The sequence below is a fragment of the Euleptes europaea genome, chromosome 8 (assembly GCF_029931775.1).
Source record: "Euleptes europaea isolate rEulEur1 chromosome 8, rEulEur1.hap1, whole genome shotgun sequence".
NCBI lineage: Eukaryota > Metazoa > Chordata > Lepidosauria > Squamata > Sphaerodactylidae > Euleptes > Euleptes europaea.
The window spans coordinates 34091182-34100716 of record NC_079319.1 but is presented as its reverse complement, the minus strand read 5'-3'; the positions used below and the strand labels follow the sequence as shown (position 1 = coordinate 34100716).

General features: G+C 38.1%; 1 long non-coding RNA gene across 1 annotated transcript in view; it reads left to right on the top strand.

Annotated features, from left to right (window-relative positions):
* Window positions 1-8450, top strand: part of LOC130481932 (uncharacterized) — a 9823-nt gene extending 1373 nt beyond the window's left edge. Inside the window, exons 2-3 of the long non-coding RNA XR_008933485.1 lie at window positions 2007-2189; window positions 8377-8450. This is a non-coding gene — a long non-coding RNA (uncharacterized LOC130481932). The remainder of the gene's footprint in view (window positions 1-2006; window positions 2190-8376) is intronic.
* Window positions 8451-9535: the final 1085 nt, after the last annotated feature.

Genomic DNA, 9535 nt, shown 5'->3' with positions numbered 1-9535 from the left:
ATTGGGGGGGGGGACGACATAAACGGACTTTATCAATTTGAAGAGCAGAGTCCCTTGGATTTTTATATCCCCAGGTTTGCTCTGTGAGGAAAAAATAAGGGAACTGACAGTGCTTTCAATAAGCTTCATATATCCATAGGCAAGCTTCAGAAAATTTTTCCTCCCCAAGATGTGCATTATTCACAAGTAGTAAAGATCAATATTGTTTCACTTTAAAAAAATTTTTTTTAGCATGGATGGTACCTGTTGTGGATTTTATCCTTTTAAAATATCGTGCAAAGCTTCATCTTTTGAATATAGATATTTGAAAGCTAAAATCAAGGTGTCTGATGTACAGGAAATAAAAGTTTACGTTCGTGGTCATTTCTGGCATAGAATATTTCAAATACAGCAGAGGCCTGTATTGCAAAATGTTAAAGCAACTTGCTCATTATTACAGAAGGAGACTGTTCATGCTACTTGTTCTATGCATGATGCATCTCACCTGCTTATTTATTTGCACTATTGGCCCCTAAAAATCATCTGTTCCATATATCATATTTTTTCCTTTTGTTAAACAGTGGCAACTAACACATCTCTACAATTTCTCAAGAAATGTGTAAAAATTGTAAAATAAGTGTATAAACATATGTTCCTTAGAATTGTTCAGACTACATGAATGTTTAGCAATCTCTCTCATACACATACTGATTCAGGCACATGCTTACGGAGACTGTTCCAAAATTGTATGTATATATAAAATAATAAGAGTGGTAGGTAATAACAATAGTGTCTCCTGTTGTAGGGTTAGGAAATAAATATATTGGCTGGATGTTCCAAATGTTCTTGATTGTTAATTAAAAACTTTTATTTAGATTTAGCTCATCAGAGCAACAAAGATTGATTTCAAGTGCATAAGATAAATGTACGCTGTTTGCATAGACTAGTGCCAGTTTTTTATGACAATATTAGTTTTATAAGGCTCCAGTCCCTTTGCTTCGAATTAATTGAAGTCTAATTTATACATCATTCTTCCTACATAAACCAGGGCTATTAAAAGGAAGATGTTTGAAGAGATTTGCTCTCTATGAAAATATGACCTTAATTTTGATGTTTTCTCTGCAAGGTGCCTCAGCTGTTTCATTTTCAAAAAGGTTTGAATTGAATATACAATATTCAGTATCAGGCTTTGGTTTTAGAAAGGAAGCATTCGTCACTGATACATGTTTATTCTGAAATTTAATTCTGTACCTCATTAAACTTGGTCCACATTGTTGAATAAACATTTGTATGTCTGGGGATGTATATTTGCCAATAGCTTAAAAAACCCAACAAAACCCCAGATATATATCTGTGCTAAAGGATAAATATTTAAATGAACACCTATATATGTATATTTCTTAGAATATGGTCAACAAAAGAACAAAGGAAAAATGTCTTTGTCTTAAATTGCCTATTTTTCTGAGGAGGCTTGAAGTATACTGCCCTATATTCTTTGGTCTAATGAAAGAGTGCCATCTATTGGATGACCTTGGGAAATATTTTGTTTATACTGTAGAGGTAATCTTATGTTGGAACTAATTTAATGAAGCAGAATTTTTTTTGGCTTATATCATAATTTTCTTCAAAGTGAAATATGTAGATAAGAAGCTGCTGAAAAAGTTGTTAATCACAAACAAAATTGCAGTTTGAAAACTTACGACAAATCATGCATGCTTTTTGTGAAATTCTGCTAAATATTTCATGTTTGCATAGTTAAAGATTTGGGGATTATTTGTCAATTGATAAACAATTTCAGGTCTTTTAAATATATGCTAAAGTTTCTAAATAATCTCTTTATGCATATGTGAGTTTAATTTTTTTTAAAGAAATGCCTGCAGGCAGAACTGATTTTTTAAAAAGTCTGTAATGTCATATTCGACAAGTTCATATAAAACAGGCTTACCACTTCATGAGATGTAAAACAAAACAAAAAAAAGCAAAGCATTGGGTTTGTTTGAAGCTGCGATGCTTTTATTATCTTTCAGCCCAAGAATTTGCCAGTCAGGATGAAAAACATCTAATGGAATCCAGCTTGAAAGCCAGTCAAGGGCTGCTAAGTGAGCAAGAGGCAGAAACACTCCGTCCTGCCCAGTAGAAAAATCACAGGCAGAGCTGAAGCCACTGAGAGAACGCATTATAGATTCTCATGAAGAAATTAGTGACTACAAGTGAGTTACTGTTTGTTTTGATGTTACAGGAAGGGTTGAAAGCGAGCCAGAATTCAACAATAATTATTTTAGCTCTGTGCTGTAGAGTTTGTTGTGGTCAGGTGGTGTGTTTTGTAACTGTTGTTGACTAATTTATTGATTAAATCAAGTATCTGGTAGTTGATAAACTCCGTTTACAAACAGCTGTTCAGTTGTTGTTTTTTTAAAATCAAACTAATGGGTTAACCAGTATGCCTCTTAGTATTTTTATCCCTCCTAGAGTATGTGAAAATCTGGTGTGGAGGGGGAAATACTTTCCTTTATTGCCTATCTGCCAGTGGCATTCTCTTCTTCCTCTCCTTTCTAGGGTCTGAAGGTTACATATGGCTCTTATTGTCTGTCTTTTTTGGTTCAAGAAGCCGCCTCAAAGCAAGACGCTACCAAATTAAAGCAAACTTAAGAGTTTGAGCTTCTACTCAGAGTAACGAATAACATATGAAGTTGCTAAAGTGAACTCAAATACTACTAATAATATCTCTTTTTTCTTTAAGGGAAAAGTTAAAACTTTCAAAGAAGGTTTTTCATGTTTATGAATCATAAATTGATTCGTTGTTCAGTTTTCCACTGAATGTTATGAAAGGTATTCATCTCATCTAAATGCTTTTGTCTCTTCTGCATTATATAAATACTCTGAATAATGCATTCTTCTTGCTGAATTTGGTACATTGTGTGTTCAATTTAGCCAGCCTGTTTTGCAATCTTGCGAAGTAAATGTGAACTTCGTGAGTTTTAAGATACAGTTCCCTGAGTGACTGCTCGATCAGGAGGTTTTATTAATCAAAAACAGGTGGCAACCATCACAACCATTTTCCAAGATACCCACATTTCTGATTACACTGTTAGGTAAAATGACAAAACATTTTCTTAGATGCCTAAAGCAGACGGTGGTCCATTTACATGAGGGCGCATCTGTGCCTCACCTACAACTAAATTCTAATAGGTGAACAGTAACAATCGTGCCAGGCATGGATTCACACAGTAGTTGTGAGTAAATAACTATGGGCCTGGCCATATGACTACAGAATTTATACCATGAGATCCAACATCAGCTTGTGTTGTCACTTTCCTACCTTTTACGACGAAGACCTTTATCATTGCATCTTGTATGACAGGAGTTTCAAATGATATACAATCCAGTTATAACTTTATAATGCGACATTATGAGTGAAAAACAAAGTCATCTTTGAACACGATAAATAGTCCACAATCAAATGTAAGGTAGAAAAGTTAATAGATAGTTCTATTATAGTTATAGTAGAGCAACCTGTGGAAAATTCCTACCAAGTAAAACATTACACCTCCCCGTTCTCCTTAAACACCTCAGTTCTATTCTGGTGCAGTAAGTTGTGATGTCAGTTCTTTTATGAAGACCATGCTTTGTTTGGGAAAAAGTGCACAGAGGAGAAAAAGACTAATAATTGGACAATTTGTATTAAAAGTGTCCAGTGTTATCACGCTTAATCTAACAAAATCTAACAAAATAAACGATTGAACTGATTTCCAGCCATTTATGAAACCCTAACAGTCAGATCCTCTGTTTCTTGAATCAAGAGGTATTACATAGGTATTGCTTACTCTGTCAAGTGCGTCCGTGTATTCCCAGTTTAGGAATTCCTTATTTCAGATGTAGCACAAGACGTAGACATTCTTAGTTTCTGATGGACTACTCGTTTTTTTTTTTTTGTTGTTTTTGCGAAGCACCAGCTCATGGCTGACATGCTTACAATACTGCTGTGGTTGATGGGCCAGCTTTGCATGCAATTAATTTCAGTGACATAGATAAAAAGACGGGGTACTCACAGAGTGGGAATGCAGGCAAATAGCAGTTCATGTAAATTCTTAGTAAGCTGACCATCTGGAATGTCCTCTCAGGTGCTGAAGAGAATTTTGCCACACCACACTTCCATGGATTTCTGATTGGACGCTGACGTGTGGCAAAATTCCCTCACTACTGGGATATAGATACTGGCTTTCCAAAAGATTACATGAACATCACAGCAAGCAAATAGTTGCCTATATTCACCCAATGAGTGGTTATTTCAAGAGCAAGAGAAGCACTAACCTGGCTTCAGATGATGCCTGGTTTGATTCAAATATTGTAGCCAGCATGTAGAGGTTACTGAATACATTCCTGCATGGCATTATCCCCACGAAAAACACCACTGGGAATCTGTTCACCAGATGGATTACCCCAGTCACGTTGAGAGCCTCTGCACCAGCCACAAAAGTATGGTGTTAGCTCGCAGGCTCTTATGACCAGGGTGATCCCTGCAATGAATGGCTTTCTGATGCTGTTACTTCCCAATGCAAGGCTGGGAGCACTTTTTAGCAGCCTACATGTTGTGACAATATTTGAATTGGCCCCCTACACTCCAGTTCAGCACTCACTACAGTTCAACTCCCTCTAAATCATCATCCTCACATCTAACACTTAACTAGCTAGTATTATTACCCCCATATTGCAAACGGGACTCTGAGGTTTGCCTAAGTCCCGCCTTCCAGGGACTTTGGGGCTGAGATGAGATTTGAACCTGCAGTGTCTTAGATCACAATTTATGGTGCAATCCTAAGCATTGAATGAGAAATGTTCAGCTCTGCTTGGGAGTGCCCTTGATAATCCTCAGTTGCCACTACCTTTAAAATGCAGCCTATGCTACTACATTCTGTTGCCCACCATTTCGCTATAGTTAACAATGGTGGCAGTAACATCTAGCATGCCTAGATGCTAAAAAGATAAGCCAGTCCAGTGTAGCAGTTGAAGTGTTGGGTTAGGAACTGGGATATCGGGGTTCAGTTCCTGCTCTGCCTTGAACTTAACACTGGGCTACTAATTCACTTCCAGCCTAACCTAGTTTTCAGCATTGTTACCATAATATAGTGGGACAGGGCAAATCATGTATGCTGCTCACAGTTCCTTGGAGGAAGATATCCTTGTAGTAAGGAATTAAATCTTGCCACTCAATGCCTTGCCACTAAGGAAATATTCCCAAGCCAAAGATAACCGGCACAGGAGACATAACATCCTTGTGTCCGTTTAATAAAAGGAACCGTTCACGGTAGGATGTGCAATGGTATCTTAACTGTTCTTTGCACCAACACATGACTGTCACAGAAGGGGTAATTTGGGGTGGGAGAGTTTGGTCTGTAGTAAACTAGGCAAGCAGGAAAGAAAGGTTGGTAACAGTTTATTTATACTATCATATGCTTGGTAGAGAGTCTACTTCCTACATGTGTAAAAACAAAAGTGCAAAAAATTGTCTGTTCTGTAGGTGTCACAATACAAGTTCCTAAAGCCAGCACAAGCAGCGATTTATCTTAGCTGTTGGACTGAAAGTGAAGAAAGCACAAAACGAGGCATAGCTGGAAATAAAATATTTAACAGTTGTACAAAAATCACAGGTTTTAAGATTTTATTGCCACTTACACTGGATGAACTGTATGTAAAGTTTGAAAGGGTGGGGGGAACCCAACTACAACAACCCCACTATGTAAGCCTGTTACACTTGAAAGATTTGTTCAGAATGTCCAGTGGGAACCTGGAAATCGTAATAATTTGTAGTATCGATTGTGTGAAGCTATGCAGCTGCGGCCCCTGGTGAATAGACAGGAATAGACATTTTATTGATTAACTTTTACAGTCATATTTTCAAGACTCTGCTGCAACATAATTTTCACTTCCCAGCTTTGTGCTGCTGCATCATGAAACTTGGATTCTTCTCTCTTAACATTTACCCACTTGAGAAAAACAGTAAGGACTTGTCTGTTGTGGGATTGGCCATGGAGCGATGCATATGCTTTGGGTAGAAAGTCTTCTGTCTTGGCTTTTTCATTCTCTAATCTCTGCATTTAAAAGGGGCTATCAGAAAAGGAAAGTAGGGCTCTTAGTCATAACATTTTCAGTAACTAGATAATTGCAACAGCTTTTTTATCTTCTTCCCAGTATTGCTGCCTTTTGCTTAAATCAATAACTGCAAGTGAAAAGTTTTGCATAAAAAGTGAATTTGCCCCACCAGAGTTTGGCTTTATTCTTCATGACCTTTTAATTAAAAACAAACAAAACTAAACTAGATACTGAAAATCTGAAACATGGCCTCTGGGACAAGCTGTTTCAGATATTTAGTGGCTATTTTTAAAAGTTTTTATTGACCAGATTCTTTAATTGTCCTCAGCATCAGATGCTTAGTTTTCATTGAACTGAATTTCCAAATAATAAAACCAAAACATTGCTTTCTTATTTAGTGTTGTTGTATATGCTGAATTTATCTAACTGTCCCAATATGCTGCATTAAAAAAATACTTTTTTACTCAACAAGTGATTAAAATGTGGAATTTGCTGCCATAGGAAGCAGTGATGGCCACAGGCATAGACAGCTTTAAAAAGGGGTTAGACATATTCATGGAGGATGTCTATCAGTGGCTACTAGCCATGGTGACTAAAGGGAACCACATTCAGAGGCAGTAAACCTCTGAATACCAGTGTCAGGAGGCAATATTGGGGAAAGGCCTCAGCCTGTACACCCTGTTGTTGGCCTCCAGAGAAACTGGGTTGGTCACTGTGTGAGACAGGATGCTGGGCTCAATGGGCCACTGGTTTGATCCAGCAGACTTCTTCTTTTTAACCCATACAGTAAGAGGGAGGGGAGTGTCAATAATTATGCAGACCAGCAATTAATAAACTCTGCTTTAACCTATATGCTGATGTCTCATTTCTTCCTTTGGGGATACAGGGCAATATTGCTTGTATATCCACTGTGCTGCTATCAGATCAGACAACAAGCAAATCTTCATTGTTCTCATGCCCATGTATGCATTTTATATTCTGATAATATCTACATGCCTGTAGCATTTTCTGTTCTATAGCATTATGTATGCTCATGAAGTCTGGCTCTTGTTATAATTTTTCAACTTTCCCCTCCCAAACCTGTAATCTTGTCAAATATCATAGCACCAATATCCTGTTATGCTTTTGAATCTCTACTCCAATCAAGTATACAACAACAATGCCATGATGCAGTGATCCCAATAAATGATGTGTGCATTTACAATAAATGTGTACAAGCAGTAACTGTAGTTCTATACAAATGCATATGTTCTGAACAGAATCTGACAGATCCCGTTGCCGTCAAACAACATCACATTTCTTGAAGTCCATGGAACTACTTTCATTGAACAATTATGGAAACAACTGTTTTCTAAAATCAGATAATATTCATTGGTAATTCTAATTTGTCACTTAAATTTCAGCGTAGCCTCTGCTCACATTATATTTTGCCTTAACAAGGAGCTAACTTTCGGAATTACAGTGGGTAGTTAAATCAGTTTAATTACATCATGTACAATCTACTTGGTTAATTTTGCCTTTGAGATTCAGTGAAGAATACACATTTTTTTCTTTAATTTTGGATAAAACCTGAAATATTAGAGTGGATATTGTTAGAATATAGAAATATATGGACTGAAGCAAGATCAACTGAGTACCTACTGTAGTAGTATGAGGCCAGCCAGATGCATCTGTAGGGTTTGACAGAAATAGACATTTCTTGTTGCTTATCTGGTACTTAGAAATATATTGCATTGGAACACGGAGGTTCCTTTTAGTTATAATGGCTAATAGCCATGAACAGACCTATGTCCACGAGATGCCTAACCTTTTACATGCTTTAAGGTATTTTTTGTGTGTGTGTAAAGTGCTGCTAAGTCACAGCCAATTTACGGCAACCCAATACGGTTTTCAAGGCAAGAGATGTTCAGAGGCGGTTTGCCATTCCCTGCCCCCACGATACTACCCTTGTATTCCTTGGTGGTCTCCCATACAAGTAGTAACCAGGGGTGTCCTGCTTAGCTTCTGAGATCTGATAAGATCCAGCTACTCTGGGCCATCCATGTCAGGGGTTGAGCTATTTTAACTATAAGTAAAAACCTGTTAAGATGCATTTAAAACTCAACAGAGCTACATTTATGATATCTAGATCACATGGGGGGGGTTAGAATCCATCAGGATATGACCATTAGAAACTAGGGACTTTCTTATAGGAGGCTAATGAGACTGAGGTCATTAGGATCATGTTGCACTGCCTTGGGGGGAAAATCTATAATTTTGATAGGTTTTCATGTTTGATCTATTTGTTATCTCCTTTCTTTTTTGCAGTGTTTCCATGTGCTCGAAATGATATCAAGGATCATGATGGCTTTGTGCGGTCCATCAGATACTGGTTGCTAGAAGATGACGAGGTATATTATTTTTCATCCTTAAGTAGTATATTGTGAAACATATGTCAGTTGATTTGAATATTTGCTTTACTTCAAACCTTTGGATATTTTCCTGAATGAATTTTCACTCCTGGGCACAATGCATCATAGTTACTTATGTAATGGATTGCACACTGCATCATACTTCTTATTGCCTTGATGTCGTACAAACATTTTGTAATTTGTATGAATGAATATTTATGGGAACAACATTTGGAATGTTGGAAGTAAAATATTCACTCTAAATTCCAGTTTTCTGAATATCAGCAGCTGATCCAACTCTATGATTTTATGATCTACTCATTATGTTTCTCAGATATGTAGAGAAAGTTTCAGGAGCCAGTGACAGATTCAAAAGCTGTATTCACCACTTTGATTAAACAAGACAATATCATTCACTATTAGCTTTCTATCAGCCCATTCCTGAGGTTTCTGGGCAAAACCTCTTAGGAGGCAGCGTGACCCCACCGCCAGCATAAGTGCATGTAAAACCGTGATTACACGCACTTACACTGGCGGTGAGACCAGTCCCACCGGCAGCCGAGTGTGGCGGGACCGCGCCTCGCCCCTACCCTGGTGCGGCCTCCAGGGGGAGGAGCCACTGGTTAGGTTGTATCCAGGGGGAGGAGCCGCCAGTTAGGTGGCTCCCTATCCCGGTTCGGCCGGTTACGCCGGTGCCGGGAATGGTGATGCTGCACCTGCTTTTGAGCAGGTGCAGTCTCGCTGTTTCCTATGGGGTGAAAGACCCCGGTAAAACAAACAAAAAAGCCGCAAAACTCAAAATGGTCTACTGATTCTCTCTCTCTCTCTCTCTCTCTCACACACACACATCATCATCACATTGAACAACTCTCTGGAATTTCTCCAATCTCTGTAATCTTTACCACAGAGATTGTACAAATTTTTAGAGTGTTACTCAACATGGTGACATCACTTCTGTGTAGGGTTGCTAACCTCCAGGTGGGGCCTGAAGATCTCCTGGGATTACAGCAGACAACCAAGATCAGTTCCACTGGAGAAAATGGAAAACTTTGGAAAGTGGACTTTATGGCATTATA